Raw genomic sequence first — 16,134 nt, forward strand, 5'->3', positions numbered from 1 at the left:
CTTTTTGCAATTAAACTTGTATCAGGGAAATACGCTGTTCATTTTGATCAGTGATAGTAAGGTGGTTATTTATTTATTCAAAAAGGTTTTTCTTTTCCCATCTGGGTCCTTAATAGCTGACATTGCAGGGCTTAACCTAAAATTCCTCTGCTTTAACTATCATGCCGTCAGTCCATCTTGTCTCTCAAATGAATTTTGAGGGGAGGGAGAGTGTCAGTGTTAATGTATGATGAGCCATATATATTTTCTCAGTTACCTAGTGACAATTATTTAGTAGTTGAGAGTTAGTACTTCCAAAGAACAGGCAAGTTAAATGCAAACTATCATATCATATAAAGGAAAATCCTGATAAGGTAAAAAAAAAACTGTACACCCAAAACTGGATAACCACACAAGAAGAATGTCTAAAATTCAAGTTGTATGGGAAAGCAATTCAAGAACCCAGAAATTTGAACTCACAGCCGAAATACTTAGAAAAATTCCTAAACTTGTACTTTAGGGACCAGTTCCTAAGATTTTGATTAAACCTTTTCCGGACAAGAGAAATTATAAGCTGTCAGGAATATGGGATGGTGGAGGCGAAAGAGGTGTGTAAAGCTGAAAAGAGCTTAGTATGGGTACCTGGGCTGGAAAAAACTACATTTCCCAGCAGCCCTTTGTCATATCGTAGTCCTTGCCGTGTGCATTGACCAGCTGTCTGTAATTAACAACAACTTATCAAGGGCCAACGGCGCACGGCAGGTGTGGCTTATTGTTTCCACGAGGCGAAGCCATGCCGGAGGTTCGTGCAGTCCAGCGCACGCTAACAACAGGAGTCAGGAATCTTGGCAGCACCGGAGAACTATGCAGTCCTAGAAAGTACGTGCGGATAAGCACATGAAGTAAGAAGACTTGCGCTACTCCATTAAAGCTCCGCTCTTCTCCCGGCGCAGACAGTGCGAGCGGGGTCGCTCTCATTTCCATCAAGGCGTCATCATTTCTCGTCTGGGACGGCTTGCCAGTCTCCCAGACGCACAGATAAGTGCTCAATGCTTTTGTTGTTTTTTTCGTGAATTAACGTAGGGCAATGTTTGCAGGACTTCTTTGAGCATATCATATAAGTTGAACTCTTGTTTAGACCAGGTCTGGGAATTACTGAATGCTTGACACTAAGGAGGCAATCAGCGGTCACACTGTACCACATACAGTTTATCATTAGGGACCTGCTACCTCCTTATATATATATATATACATGTGTTGGAGTTCATTCTATGTGGGTGTTGAAAATCACACCTACATGTTTCATGAGTGTTTATGTTGCTTTTGCTTGCCCAAAAAGGCCATGTGTCATGTTCTTCATGTTAGGCAGGCATAGCCCCTGAGTTTGTTTCATCCACGTTTGCTTATATGTATTCCATGTCCTAGTAATAACTACATGTGCCTGTATCAAGAGGCTATTAGAGAGAACAGTTACACTATTTAAGGTCCTTATTCAGCCTGTATTAAGGGGGCATATTGGTGATCTATGCGTGTGTTATGTTTTCATGGTTTACCATCTTAGACAGGGTAGGGTTTTCCCCGTTTATTCCCCCATCCTATCAACTGTAGGCTTTTCCTAACCCTCTATCCGGTTTTCCTTAACATCCCCATCCCCGTCCACAACCTCTCCCTAACCCTCTTCTCCCCATTGGCTGCCACGTGGTATCCTGTGTTTTGAATATCAGGTATCTGTGCCAACCACGGGTGGAGGGTCGACTTCTTTTGGCTTCTAGGGTTCGGGGGAGAGTGTTGACACTTTCCTCCCCTATGGTGTTTTTGACATAAGCAGAGGAAAACAAAATAACGAGCCGACCACCTGCACACTGTGCAAAGAAACAGACTCATATGAAACTCTAGAACATTTGGTGCTATATTGTTCAGCCATGAAAGATGCAAGAATCACATTCCTGGCTGAGTTCACTGTAAAGTATAGTCAATGGACAATGACGGAATGGTGGGCCGAGCTACTTAGAGGAACACACATACCTCTGAAAATAGCCTTGATAAACCTTTTGCTAAAAGTTTTCAGCACTATCAAAGAAAGCAAATGCTCTGTTTCTTGATCTACGTGTGGAGAAAAGAAAAGAGACAAGGGGGCCAATTCATAGAATTCGGCGCACAAGTGGCGCACGCGGCTGGCGCACAGTGTGCGCGTGCGGTAGTCTGCGCCAGCCGCGTGCGCCGAAACACATTCAGGCGCACAGCGTATTCATGGATTCCAACATCCACAACCAGCCGTGGCCCAAAGTGGCGCAGCGACCCTGCAGCAGCGTCAGTTACGCCCCCAAGAACGCCCCTCGCGCAGGGAAAAGCCATCAAAATCCCCAATCCAGCGCAAAGGGCAGCAGCAAACGCAGAGCGGGGAGCGTGTATTTCAGGGGTGTGCGGGTGTCCCCACACGCGATAGGCCTGGGTACGTGTATTACAGGGGTGCGCGAGAAAATCTACACGCGATTGGCCTGGGTACGTGGATTTCAGGGGTGCGCGAGAAATTCTACACGCGATTGGCCTGGGTACGTGGATTACAGGGGTGCGCGAGAAATTCTACACGCGATTGGCCTGGGTACGTGTATTACAGGGGTGCGCGAGAAAATCTACACGCGATTGGCCTGGGTATGTGGATTTCAGGGGTGCGCGAGAAAATCTAAACGCGATTGGCCTGGGTACGTGTATTACAGGGGTGCGCGAGAAAATCTACACGCGATTGGCCTGGGTACGTGGATTTCAGGGGTGCGCGAGAAATTCTACACGCGATTGGCCTGGGTACGTGTATTACAGGGGTGCGCGAGAAAATCTACACGCGATTGGGCTGGGTACGTGGATTTCAGGGTGCGCGAGAAATTCTACACGCAATTGGCCTGGGTACGTGGATTTCAGGGGTGCGCGAGAAAATCTACACGCGATTGGGCTGGGTACGTGGATTTCAGGGGTGCGCGAGAAATTCTACACGCGATTGGCCTGGGTACGTGGATTTCAGGGGTGCGCGAGAAATTCTACACGCGATTGGCCTGGGTACGTGGATTTCAGGGGTGCGCGAGAAAATCTACACGCGATTGGCCTGGGTACGTGTATTACAGGGGTGCGCGAGAAATGCTACACGCGATTGGCCTGGGTACGTGTATTACAGGGGTGCGCGAGAAATGCTACACGCGATTGGCCTGGGTACGTGGATTTCAGGGGTGCGCGAGAAAATCTACACGCGATTGGCCTGGGTACGTGTATTACAGGGGTGCGCGAGAAATGCTCCACGCGATTGGCTTGGGTACGTGGATTTCAGGGGTGCGCGAGAAAATCTACACGCGATTGGCCTGGGTACGTGTGTTCCGGGGTGCCGTGAACTTTCACACGCGATTGGTTGAAATCCACGTGTGTTCTGTCATCACGTGCAATGAGGGATACACCCTCGCACGACACGTCACAGACGCGCTCACGCGCTGAGGGCCTTTGGTCCAATGAAAATGCGTATGCGTGCAGACGCGCTTACGCGCTAAGGGCCTTTCCTCGAATTACACGCTGACGTGCAGATTTTTCACGTGCCAAATCACTCCGTATCAAGCTGGCCACGCGAATACACACGGAAGACCACGCTCCTGCCCAGAAGGCCGAATCACTGCCCCCCAGTGCCCCGAGCAGCCTCCCACGTGCCATCTGCTGCTGCCTGCCTGCCTGCCTGCCTGCCTGCTGCCACCATGCCCTGCCATTTGGTGCCTGCACATCAGCCATCTGCAGGGGTCCAGTTGCTGTGGCAACCCCTGCTGGAACAGTAGACTCCCGACTGGGATACCATCGCTCCACAGCCCAGCCCTAGGACCCAGTTGCCCACCCACGCCTGCCTCGGGGGTCGCCATGTCGGGGCAAGCACCATCTGAGACCAGTGGCGACCCCCAGCCAGAGAGGCAGAGGGCCACCAGCTTCAGTGAGAAGGAAGTTGGTGTCCTGATGGAGCATGTCCTGGGGCATTATGATGCCCTCTTCGGAAGACCACGCACCAACAAGGAAGGACGGGAGAGGATCTGGAACGATGTAGTGGTTGCCATCAACGCGGAGGGGGTGGCAACCCGCGACATCAAGCACATCAAGAAGCGCTGGGAGGACTTGAGGTCCAGGACCCTCAATAAGGCCCGGCGCCTCGCGGAGGGGGGCCGGGCACGCCTGAGTGACATCCAGATGAGGGTCCTGGAACGCGTAGACCCAGCGCTCCACGCCCAGATCCTTCGGAGGCAGACCCATCTGGAGTTGGCCGGTAAGTGGCCAAGCATTACTGTGTGAGACAGGGCATGTTGCAGTGTGCTGGTTGTCTGATACCTGCCTGTATGTGTGACATAGGCCATGTACGTATGTGTGTGTGCAGGGACATCATGGTCAGGCATGTGAGTACAGTGATGTGTGAACCACATGGTTGGTGCATGTGTTCTATTGCAACATGGGGGGCTCTGTGCGGAATGGACACATGGAAGCATGGCAGTCTCTGTTCCTGGACATGGGTGGGGGTGAGGGATGGGTGCTGGTCCCATGTACACGTATGGTGTCCATGTGTGTGTGTCTGACCTGCGTGTCTGTGACTTGTAACTGCCATGGATGCATGACACATGTCTGTGACAATGTTCAGATTCACTGATGCAGCCTAGTCATCCTTGTATCCACTGCGTCTGTGGTGTACGAGGCCAGATGGATGGAACTACGGTGAGGTGTGTGCATGTGATGGCAAGACCCATGATGCATGTGAGTTTAAAACCAACATTGCATGAATCATGAGTCCCTTGGTCATGTATGCCAATGTCCATGGCATGCGCCATGCCTGTTACTGTATGTGTTTTGCCTGCACTGACCCATGTGTTGTGGAGGGACATGATGGAAGTGATGTATGACAGTGCCACTCATCTGCTGTTGCTTCCTGTCTAGGGGACCATTGTACAGTACCCTGATGCTTGTGTTCTATGTCTCCCTCTACACAGTGGCAAGTGAAGAAGAGGGCGGAGAAGGCGCTGTGGAGCAGAGCGGCGGGGATGCCGCCACGGCTGCAGCGGAAGGGGTGGGTGAGCCCCCACAGGGGCTTGCACCGGCGGAAGACGGCGTGGAGACATCCAGGTTGGTGGTTTCCACAGAGGGGGAGGAGGCCGCTACTGAGCCACACATGGGGCCTGGTGGGGGCATCCCCGCTGGTGCAAGTGGTGCAGTCCAGGGCCAGGGGCAGGAGGCAGCACAGGTCGCCGTGGAGGTGCCTGTGCATGTCACTGTCCCTGACACTGTGACTGCACCACCATGCACCAGCAGGGATGCCCCATCCCAGGCCCGTCCGCAGGTAGGGGAGATGTCCATGTCATCTGACACTCCTCTACCTGCGGACGAGGGGACCCCTGGCCGTGTGGAGAGGGTCCTGATTGGTGTCGCGTTGCGCACGGCTGGCATTCGTGATGAGGTGCATGCTTCCTGGGAGGAGCATGCACATCATCACGAAGAGCACCGTGCGTACGTGAACCATTTAGGAGCCGCCATGGTCGGGGGTTTCCTACATGTGTGTGGCCTTCTGGCGACCCTCTCCTCCTCTGTGGAGGCTATGCGCCAGTCGTGCTCCATGCCGTCTTCCGGCCCAGATGCCACCAGGGCCCCCTGTGGACCTGCCCCGACCAACGCAGCCAGCTCGGTGGGGACCCCATCCCTGCCACAGTCGGGAGTCGAAGGTCCAGCAGGGGTGGACACACCAGCAACTGTCCCCCTGCAGATGGAGGACCTGCCGGCATCATCTGGCAGGGCAAGTGCACGACGGCATCGGTGGATTCCATCAGCCTGGATGCCGTCATGCTGGCAGAGGCAGTGGCGTCGGAGGCAGCAGCAGGCTCGACGTGGGAGGCATCATGGCTCGGGGCCATCAAGATCAGAGGGGCAGGCATCGGCCGGCGGGCAGGAGAACCCTGGGATGGCAGTGTCTTCCGTGTGGGAGCAGTTGGTCCAGCGGATAGGTGCAGAGCGGCAGCGGGCGGAAGAGGAGCGGCTCACCATGGTCAGGGCGGAGTTCTCCATACGTCGGGCGTTGAGGCGGGCTGAGTGCCTCGAGGAAGCTCGCAGGGAGTTTGAGGTGGACACGGGGTTGTCCCTGCGAGACCTCGGGGCCAGGACAGAGTCCCGCCTCCGGGACATCGACATGGAGTTCGATGATGCCCTGGCCGGCAACATCACAGAGTGAGCCGCAGGACTTGCCCGCTGCCATTGTATATAGTTCTTTAGTTAGTTAGTGTTAGGTTTCCTTTATTTTTTAAGTTTTTTTTGGACCGCTCGGACAATGGCCACTTTTCTGTATATATATTTTTTATTAGTTAGTAGTAGTAGGTTTAATTTATGGTGTTGGGCTCATGGACCCTGGGATATTCTTGTACATAGTTTGATGTTTGGAAAACATTTGTTGGATTTATATTTGTGTTCACCATGAGGCAATGGTTTTTCCTTATTTTTTCCCCCCATTATTTTGCTTTGGACTACATTAGTTTTTGGATTCCTTTGTTTTTTGATTTTTTCTATTAGTTCTCGGACATGGACCATTTGTTTTGTCATCCCCATTGTTGTGTGTTTTATTTCTTTACTTCATTTTCATCTTTAATACATATATTTATTACTTACATTTGTGGTATTTTCTCATTGGCTTCATGCATGTCATGATATGGGTTTTGACATTCACTTGCACCCATTGTGTATGTGTGTGTGACGGACATGTGTTCATTTACATACTTGCCATTGGGGTTGTATCATGTAATTGCATCTACTATGTGGGTGGATGCAATCCTTGGCTGGGTGTTTGTGCTGGGTATGCTGCCCATTACTGCCATGATTGCGTTTCGTCAGGACCTGGGGGCAGGGGGACATGAGTGGGGGCCTGCAGGGGGGTGGGGGTGCAAGGGGACATGGGTGGGGGCCTGGTGGAGGCTGCCCCTGGTGACTGGAGGGGTGGGGGTGGTGTGAGACATGGGTGGGGGCCTTGTGGAGGCTGCCCCTGGTGACTGGGGGGTGGTGGGAGACATGGGTGGGGGCCTTGTGGAGGCTGCCCCTGGTGACTGGAGGGGTGGGGGTGGTGGGAGACATGGGTGGGGGCCTGGTGGAGGCTGCCCCTGGTGACTGGGGGTGGGGGTGCAAGGGGACATGAGTGGGGGCCTGCTGGGGGGTGGGGGTGCAGGGGGACATGAGTGGGGGCCTGGTGGAGGCTGCCCCTGGTGACTGGAGGGGTGGGGGTGCAAGGGGACATGAGTGGGACATGGTTGGGGGCCTGCTGGCAGGTGCCCCACAGTGCTGGGGGGTGGGGGTGCAAGGGGACATGAGTGGGGGCCTGCTGGGGGGTGGGGGTGCAAGGGGACATGGGTGGGGGCCTGGTGGAGGCTGCCCCTGGTGACTGGGGGTGGGGGTGCAAGGGGACATGAGTGGGGGCCTGCTGGGGGGCGGGGGTGCAGGGGGACATGAGTGGGGGCCTGGTGGAGGCTGCCCCTGGTGACTGGAGGGGTGGGGGTGCAAGGGGACATGAGTGGGACATGGTTGGGGGCCTGCTGGCAGGTGCCCCACAGTGCTGGGGGGTGGGGGTGCAAGGGGAAATGGGTGGGGGCCTTGTGGAGGCTGCCCCTGGTGACTGGGGGGTGGGGGTGGTGTGAGACATGGGTGGGGGCCTTGTGGAGGCTGCCCCTGGTGACTGGGGGGTGGTGGGAGACATGGGTGGGGGCCTTGTGGAGGCTGCCCCTGGTGACTGGAGGGGTGGGGGTGGTGGGAGACATGGGCGGGGGCCTGGTGGAGGCGGCCCCTGGTGACTGGGGGTGGGGGTGGGGGTGCAAGGGGACATGAGTGGGGGCCTGCTGGGGGGTGGGGGTGGTGGGAGACATGGTTGGGGGCCTGGTGGAGGCTGCCCCTGGTGACTGGAGGGGTGGGGGTGGTGGGAGACATGGTTGGGGGTCTGGTGGAGGCTGCCCCTGGTGACTGGGTGGTGGGGGTGGTGGGAGACATGGGTGGGGGCCTTGTGGAGGCTGCCCCTGGTGACTGGAGGGGTGGGGGTGGTGGGCGACATGGGTGGGGGCCTGGTGGAGGCTGCCCCTGGTGACTGGAGGTGTGGGGGTGGTGTGAGACATGGGTGGGGGCCTTGTGGAGGCTGCCCCTGGTGACTGGGTGGTGGGGGTGGTGGGAGACATGGGTGGGGGCCTGGTGGAGGCTGCCCCTGGTGACTGGAGGGGTGGGGGTGGTGGGAGACATGGGTGGGGGCCTGGTGGAGGCTGCCCCTGGTGACTGGAGGGGTGGGGGTGGTGGGAGACATGGGTGGGGGCCTGGTGGAGGCTGCCCCTGGTGACTGGAGGGGTGGGGGTGGTGGGAGACATGGGTGGGGGCCTGGTGGAGGCTGCCCCTGGTGACTGGGGGGTGGGGGTGCAAGGGGACATGAGTGGGACATGGTTGGGGGCCTGCTGGCAGGTGCCCCACGGTGCTGGGGGGTGGGGGTGCAAGGGGACATGTGGCTTGGCTGGGGGGCATGCCCATGGTGGATGGGCTGCCTGCGGGACATGACCAGGGGTGCAGGGTAGTCCCCTGTGGTGTGGGCTGCCTGCAGAGGTCGTGGAGGGGGTAGAGGGGAGACCTGGGAGGACCCACACTGGCAATTCACCTCTTCAACTTCCCGCACACCCACGTAATACACTGCCCCACTCGCACAGGCCCAATCGCGTGTAGGATTTCTCGCGCACCCCTGTAATACACGTACCCAGGCCAATCGCGTGTAGATTTTCTCGCGCACCCCTGTAATACACGTACCCAGGCCAATCGCGTGTAGCATTTCTCGCGCACCCCTGAAATCCACGTACCCAGGCCAATCGCGTGTAGATTTTCTCGCGCACCCCTGTAATACACGTACCCAGGCCAATCGCGTGTAGCATTTCTCGCGCACCCCTGAAATCCACGTACCCAGGCCAATCGCGTGTAGATTTTCTAGCGCACCCCTGTAATACACGTACCCAGGCCAATCGCGTGTAGAATTTCTTGCGCACCCCTGAAATCCACGTACCCCGCTCAATCGGGTATTTAACTTCCCGCGCGCCACTTTTTTGATGCGCTGGGACTCTACCGCCTGCCTTCGTGTGGCGGCCGTGTTTCAGCTTGTGCGTGTCTTTGGCTGTGCGTGGCTTTGCCCTATTCGATTCCATGAATACGTGTGGTTCGAGTGCGTGTGGGCGTTCCGTCTGCTTCCCTGCAGTACATCCCCAGTTACGCCCTTATTTTCGCGTTTTGTTCCCCATTCCGCGCGTTACGCCCCATGTCCCGCCCACTTTCTGGTGTGTGCGCTGAGGTTGTGCGCTTTCACTGTGCGCGTCGCGCACGCCTTTCGCGATGTTGCAGTGACTTGTGCGCCATGCACGGGTTTGGCGCACATCCCGCGGTGAACACGCGCAGGGACTTCCATGAATCGCCGTGCGCATGCGCCTGTTTTTTTCCGCTTGCGCATGCTTGCGCATGCTTGCGCGAAGATTTTCGGCGCACGTTTGTTCCATGAATCGGCCCCAAGAACTCTGTTCACTTGTTTTATCGCTCTCCTTCTCTTTCCCTTCTTTCCTTTCCTTTTAATAAATTGAGTGACTGTCGACAAAACCATGTGTATGTATTGTAGCAATGTAAAGTTAATTTATTAATTTTGGAAAAAAAAAGCTAAAAGGTTATCTATGTTGTGTAACTAATAAAGCTATAAAACATTTTTTTTAAAGTAATATCATGTACATGCATCTAGTTAGGTCTCCTGGATTTAGAGGAAATCTTCCCATGGTCTCCTTTTTCAATATAATATATGTTTTTTTGATATTTTGCTTATTTTAAATACAACTTTGGTAAGTATTAACTTATCGCTTATTCGGAAAAATATTCCCTGCTAAAGGAGGTTGATTAAGGCCCCCCTTTTTTCTTTTGCGAACAGTGGCCAAATGTATGTATCCCATCATCTCATAATGGGTCTCTCCGTGTTGTCTTCAACTTGACATATCCCATGGAAAAAATTATAAACTTTTTTCCAAATGTCATGCCCAAGAGAGCATCCAAGTGGAAGTGTTCTTTTGCACGTTCTTTCCCTATCCAGTTTTTCACTTGGGACTTTATGTACTTGGGAAGGCACTGTTGGCATCCATCTGCAGCCTCACAAGTATTCCCAGGCTCCTAAGGTCTGCTTTAGTTCCAAATGTAAATCCTTCTAACCTTCCCTAACAAGTTCTCATGCACCATTATCCTGATGCTTCAAAGTGAGTTTGATAATGCCTTATATATTTCTCTCTATGTATCTAGTATAATACTTAAGTGCTTCAGTGAGTGACAACTAAGTTCCCTACATATGGCTTATTGGCCCTTGGGATCCTCAAATGTGCATAAAAGAGCTTGGCTTCCAAGTCTCGCACGGAACCACGAGATCTAAGTTTCTTTATAAGAGATTGGCCTCTTTCCCCTAGCTAAAAGAAGTGGTTGGTCCTCTGCAGACTGTCGTATTAGTGTAATGATGACCTTTCAGTACCGTTCTTGTGTAGGGAATAATGCACGCCATCAAAGTAAAATATGACTTAGTTAAGGTTTCAGTTAATTACAATAAGTCAATGTTTGTTTCCGTTCACAATATGTCTTGTTCTTTTATACTTTTGTTTAATATACATATGCATGGTTTTCCTAGAGGTAACTTTTAAGGTTTTTCATTTTCTTTGTAACAGAAACTAAGAGATTTTTTGTATTTGCTCTTCCAATGAATAAGGAAGATATATTGTTCAATTATTTGTATGTTTCCACGATGGTAATATGACTTATCTATACCGACTATTTCCAATTTTATTATTCATAATTGACTGTATCATTGGCTAACTACAGTTCATTCCTACTTATAAGACACTTAATAGACAATGACTCAAAACCTGTGGGGGGAAAGATAGTAACTTTCTTAAAAAGGCTCACGTTTCTTTCTGTTATACTACATTAGATTGTTAGTAGAATAAAGTAGGAAGGTCTAAATAGCTTTATTGCTACCACCCACAGAATTTGTTTTCTCCTTTTCAGTACCTGTCGAGATGTCACAAGAGTTTGGAGGAGACCCTGGGTCTTTCTATTGGATGTTTTGATTCTCATCTCCTGGATACTGTTTTTCATTAAAGGAATTACAGTTGTTTCGGAGCGCTAAAAGAAGAAGGCTTGGACCTGTGCTGTTTGGCTGTTAAGGAGGTCATGACCCTGGTTCTCTGGAGAGCTCTATTTATGTTCTCATTGCGAAATTGTTAATGGTACTGTTAAAAATGTTTTTTAAAGTGTATTTTTTCTTTGCTGCTGTACAAATAGATAAAGAATATGAATGCATAATACCCGTCTCTGTGTCTTTAATAGAATCTATACCCCCCCACTGACGTTAGTGAGGGGGATTAGCCATTCTGTTGTATAAAGTGCCTTACAAATGACCAATAAAATAAATAAATATTGCCAGAAGCATGAAGGTGTCATCTCCTTGTGCATGTTGTTGACATTGTGATTTTCTGAAAGAAAGGATAGCTCAGGGGCAACGTGCTCACCTTGGAAGCAAGACGACACGGAGCAACACAGGTTTGATCCCCGGGTCTGCTCTGCGCTTAGAAATCTCTGGGTATTAAGCACATTATAAATAACCTATCATATCATAAAGATGAACATTTTGTGTGTGCCTTAGTTACAATTGCTTGCTACTGCTAGCAATTTAATGGAACTAGTTCCAGATATCAGAGGTTTGGTGAATATAGTTTATTTAGCTCTAAATGTTTTGCTTTAAGAGTGTGCCTGTGTTTTCTTAAGTGCTTTAAGAATTGTTATTGCTTGCAATTATCTGATCTTTATTGCTATTCTGTAGCCATCGCATGAAGTTTATTCATGGTATATTTGAGACGGCACTTGGCACTCCAAGTGTTTGTGTTTATTTGTAGAGAACAGGGTGAAAAGCCACACAATTCACAATTGGTTCTGTGGGGAAACACTAAAAAAACTCGGCAGTTCAAATGCCAGCTGACCAACCCTACATACACAGGGCCATTGTACAACATTTTCATGATGCCTGTGCTCACAGTACATGTCAGCATTGACACTGTAAAGCACATGTTCATGATGCTTCTGTCCACAATATATTGCAGAATGGTCCTGTAAGACATTGTTTCATGCAGTCTGTTCCCAAATATATGAGACAGTACTGCAATTGTAAAAAACTTTCTTCTGCCAGAGGTTATGATTAGTTCTAAACCTTCCAGCCATCACCCCTTTAGTTTTTCTATAGTCGCCCCAAGTGGGATGGGTATGCCCAGACGTGGGTCCCGTGCTTGCTGGGCCTAGAGACCCAAGCTACTCTTCACTAATGAGGCCAAACAAGGCCGAAACATGTTTGGGGATGCTTGTGGTCTCGTGCAGAAGGGATGTGACCAAGCAGTGGACTGCCCCTTTTGGGGAGGGACCAAGCCTGATTTGCATTTGGTCTTTCCCCTTTTATAATGGCTTGGCAGGCGAAGAACGATAGTCTAGAGGGTTGCCCGTAAGAAATGATTTTTTGTTTTATTCATTTTATGGGTTAAACATTATTTCAACCTTAAACAATATTAAACAGGTTAGACATTAAACACAAAAGAAAGGAGAAAATAACTATCAATTGCTAATGTTAGTAACAATCATCATAGAAAGATTAATCAAAATACAAAATAATCTATAATAAAATAATCAAAATACAGAACTGTACATTAAAAGAGCAAACTTCATCGTATTAATCTCTATTACCTAAATAAAACTCAAAAGAGGATAAGCGGAGGCATCAATTATCAGCAAATTAAGTTTCCAGAACAGGAATTCATGTACAAAAAAGGACACAACTGCATTTTCAGTAGATGTTGTTCTACCTGAGAGAAAATATTTCTACATTTGATCTGTCGATTGAGTGGCATGATCATTTAGGAATTTTTTCCTCTGAAACACTCTTTCTCTTAAAGGCTTCCACGCTATACATGTTAACAATATGTACTTCGCAGTTTCTTTCTCTATTACAAGTTTACAGTATCTGCAGAAACCATTCTCTTCTGTAACCTCTCTATACCTTTGCAGGGTCTCCTTCATGCAAAGCAGGTTTTAACACGAACGCAAAAAGGTAGATTGAGCTGGTCTTCTGGAATAAATTACAATAGGGAGCTAGAATACCTTGTTTTTTATGGTGTTCATTCAGATGCGCTAATGAGGGGTATGCTTGGAATTCTGTCAAAAGTATTCGCCCAGTCCGCTTCAAAAAATGCTTTTTTGACCTTGTGTGGATTACCTATTTGGGTCCTGAATTGCACATTCCGTCTCTGACAAGCAGAGTCAAGCAATCCCCCTGATTTCCAACAAAGCATTTGAGTCTCCAATTTCACAGGCTTTCCCAAAATAAGCCATCAGAGAATTTGCTGGTGAGTTTAACATTTTCCTATACATAGACAGGTATTGCCAGAGGGCTCCAAATCATTACTTCCATCTGCGGCAAGTTATCAATCACCACCGGATCGTATATCTCAATGAGAACTTGCCAATTTTGGAGTCCACCCTCTGTAACTGATTTGCCATTTTAGCAGCCTTTGTGTGGAGCCAGGCATGGGTGGGGATAATGGATGGCTTCGAATTAATCTTAAAGCCCAAACAAATGAATGATTCTATCCTTTCCAACACCTCTGATTATGAATTGGGGTTGTTTTACCGCAGCAGAAATAACTGCAACGGAAATGACCGAATGAGAAATGTACATCCATCAAAATTGTTTGTATATTTCCCATTCGGTCATTTAAGGTAAAACAACCCCAAATCTAAAGAAACCCTGACCCCCCTCCCGCCCACACCCCAGCCCCCTACTTACCTTTCCTTCGGTCTCGCTGGTCCCTGCAATGCCAGTTCCCTTTCACTTCCGTGATCGGGAACCGGCACTGCAGGGTCCTTTTTTTTCTTCTTGGGTCAGCTGCAGGGGTATCCCCCGCTCACTATACTGCATAGTATAGTGAGCAGGATGTTGCGGGGGACAACCCTGCAGCCCCTGCAGCCTGTTTTTCTTTTTGGTCGGGCCATCTGGGAGGGTGTCCCTGGCAAACCCCTGCTCACTATATAGACCTACACCACCAAATAGATACTACAAAATGTCCTACAAACATTTAGTCAGTAGGACATTTAGTAGTATCTATTTTCCGTAATCTGGTGGTGTAATCAGTCATTTTGACTGAATCCCCGATTATACATGCCACTTAATTGATGTTAGTTTCTGAGTGCTTACAAGTTGCATTACCTTTGATTTAGCTGGATTAATGGACAAGGAGTTTGCAGTAACAAAGCTAAAGAAGGCATTTATGAGGCGTTGAAGACCAATTGGTGTGTGGTCGAAGTTCAAATATTTGTCCGCATATTCTGTCCCAATTGGCCTAAGGACAGAAATCTTTGGTGTTGCAAAGGCAGCTTTTTTTAATGATTTGTCCAAGTCAGCCATATACAGATTGTATAGACAAAGAGTGAGAACACACCCTCGTATTACTTCTCTGTGAGTTTTTATTGGACGGGATAGTACACCTTGTTTATTTAAGCTGTCTTGATTATGAGAGTGCGAGTGTAAGGCGATTATTAATCTTAATAAAGCCGATGGAATACCCCATTTTTGTACTTTTTCCCATAGAAGTGATCGATCCACACCATCAAATGCTGGTGAAATATCTATTGATGCCAAGTACACTGGGTTATTCCCTCTGGTCCACACATGTGACTGCACGCATTTTAACAGTAGTCCATTTAAAGGTGTGCCCATTCCCTTTCTGAAACCTGTTTGCCACCTAGATGTTAGGTTTTGGCTGCAAACCCAGGTTCGAGGTGTTCTAGTAGGATGCAGGAGAAAACTTCTGAGTATGCGTTTAGAATGTCAAGAGGACGAAAGTTTCCTGGCTGGGCTCTATGCCCTCGCTTATATATCGGAATAATATGTGCTTTATCCCATGTGTCTGGAAATTGGTTAAGTCTAATAATATCCGAGAACAACATGGATAATATTTTAGCCAAAAGATGAGGGTTTGCTTAAATAGCAAATTTGAAAACCCATTTGGACCTGTGGCACACAAATTACTAATATTTCCAATAAAAGATAGTATTTTAGTAGGTGATAAATCATATTCTGGATGCACATCCCCAGAAGGGTCCTGGTACTTCTTGGTCTATTGTCATAGGTGGGGCATATATTGTGTTAAAATGTTTAACCCATGCGTCCTCGGATACTGCATTAACCAATCTGCCCGCGTCTAGCTTTCCAACAGTATTAATCAGAGACCAAAACGTTTTTGTATCACTTTGTGTCAATGCGTCTAGCACTTTCTCAGCGTCCATTTGTGAGCGCTGTATCTTGGAGTAATTAAGTCAATTTTTGTATCTCTGTTAGGCCTTCTTCTGCAGAGCTAGCTTCTCCAAGACACTTAGGTGAGAGCTGTTTTTTATTTGCCTAATGTCTCACCTCAAGACTCTTCTTCTACTAACAACCTCAGAATTGTAGGTATGTGAGCAGGAGAGGTGACTAAAGGCCCAAGTAGGCTTTCCGAGGGTATTTGAGTCAATTACATTTGCAATAAAGCATTCAAAATGTTCCACTGAGAAGTGTGTTAATTTCTCTTGACCAGATTTCAAAGAGAGTGTCTCAGTTAACACACGATTTACTTTGGTTAACATATTCGGTGTCCAGCTTATACAATTTCCTTTTGGGCTGGGAAGGATTGTCCGCCTACCCAAATTTACAGAAGCAGTCCCAGGAGTGAGAATCAAGCGGTCAAAATGGGCCACCAAAAACGAATGATCACTGTTCTCTGTCCTCTGCACTTCAAAATGAGAACACTGTTCCATTAGTCAAAGGCCCTGAGGCCATTCGAATAGGTTGCTGATGGCAGGAAGTTATCTTCTGTCAATCCATTAAACAGGCAAAGCTCCAGCCCCATAAAGCAGTCCACCCAGACTACCATTTCTGGTATCCTTAATCGTGTTTCTGTCAGGCCGGTGACAGAAATGCAAACTGAATTCATGTCTCCTGAAATCAAAATGTGCCCAATGGGCTCCTTTATGTGCCAGTCTGCAATACAGGTAGAAATCGATTCAACTACG

The sequence above is a fragment of the Ambystoma mexicanum genome, chromosome 7p, assembly GCF_040938575.1.
Source record: "Ambystoma mexicanum isolate Mex_15411 chromosome 7p, UKY_AmexF1_1, whole genome shotgun sequence".
Classification (NCBI taxonomy): Eukaryota; Metazoa; Chordata; class Amphibia; order Caudata; family Ambystomatidae; genus Ambystoma; species Ambystoma mexicanum.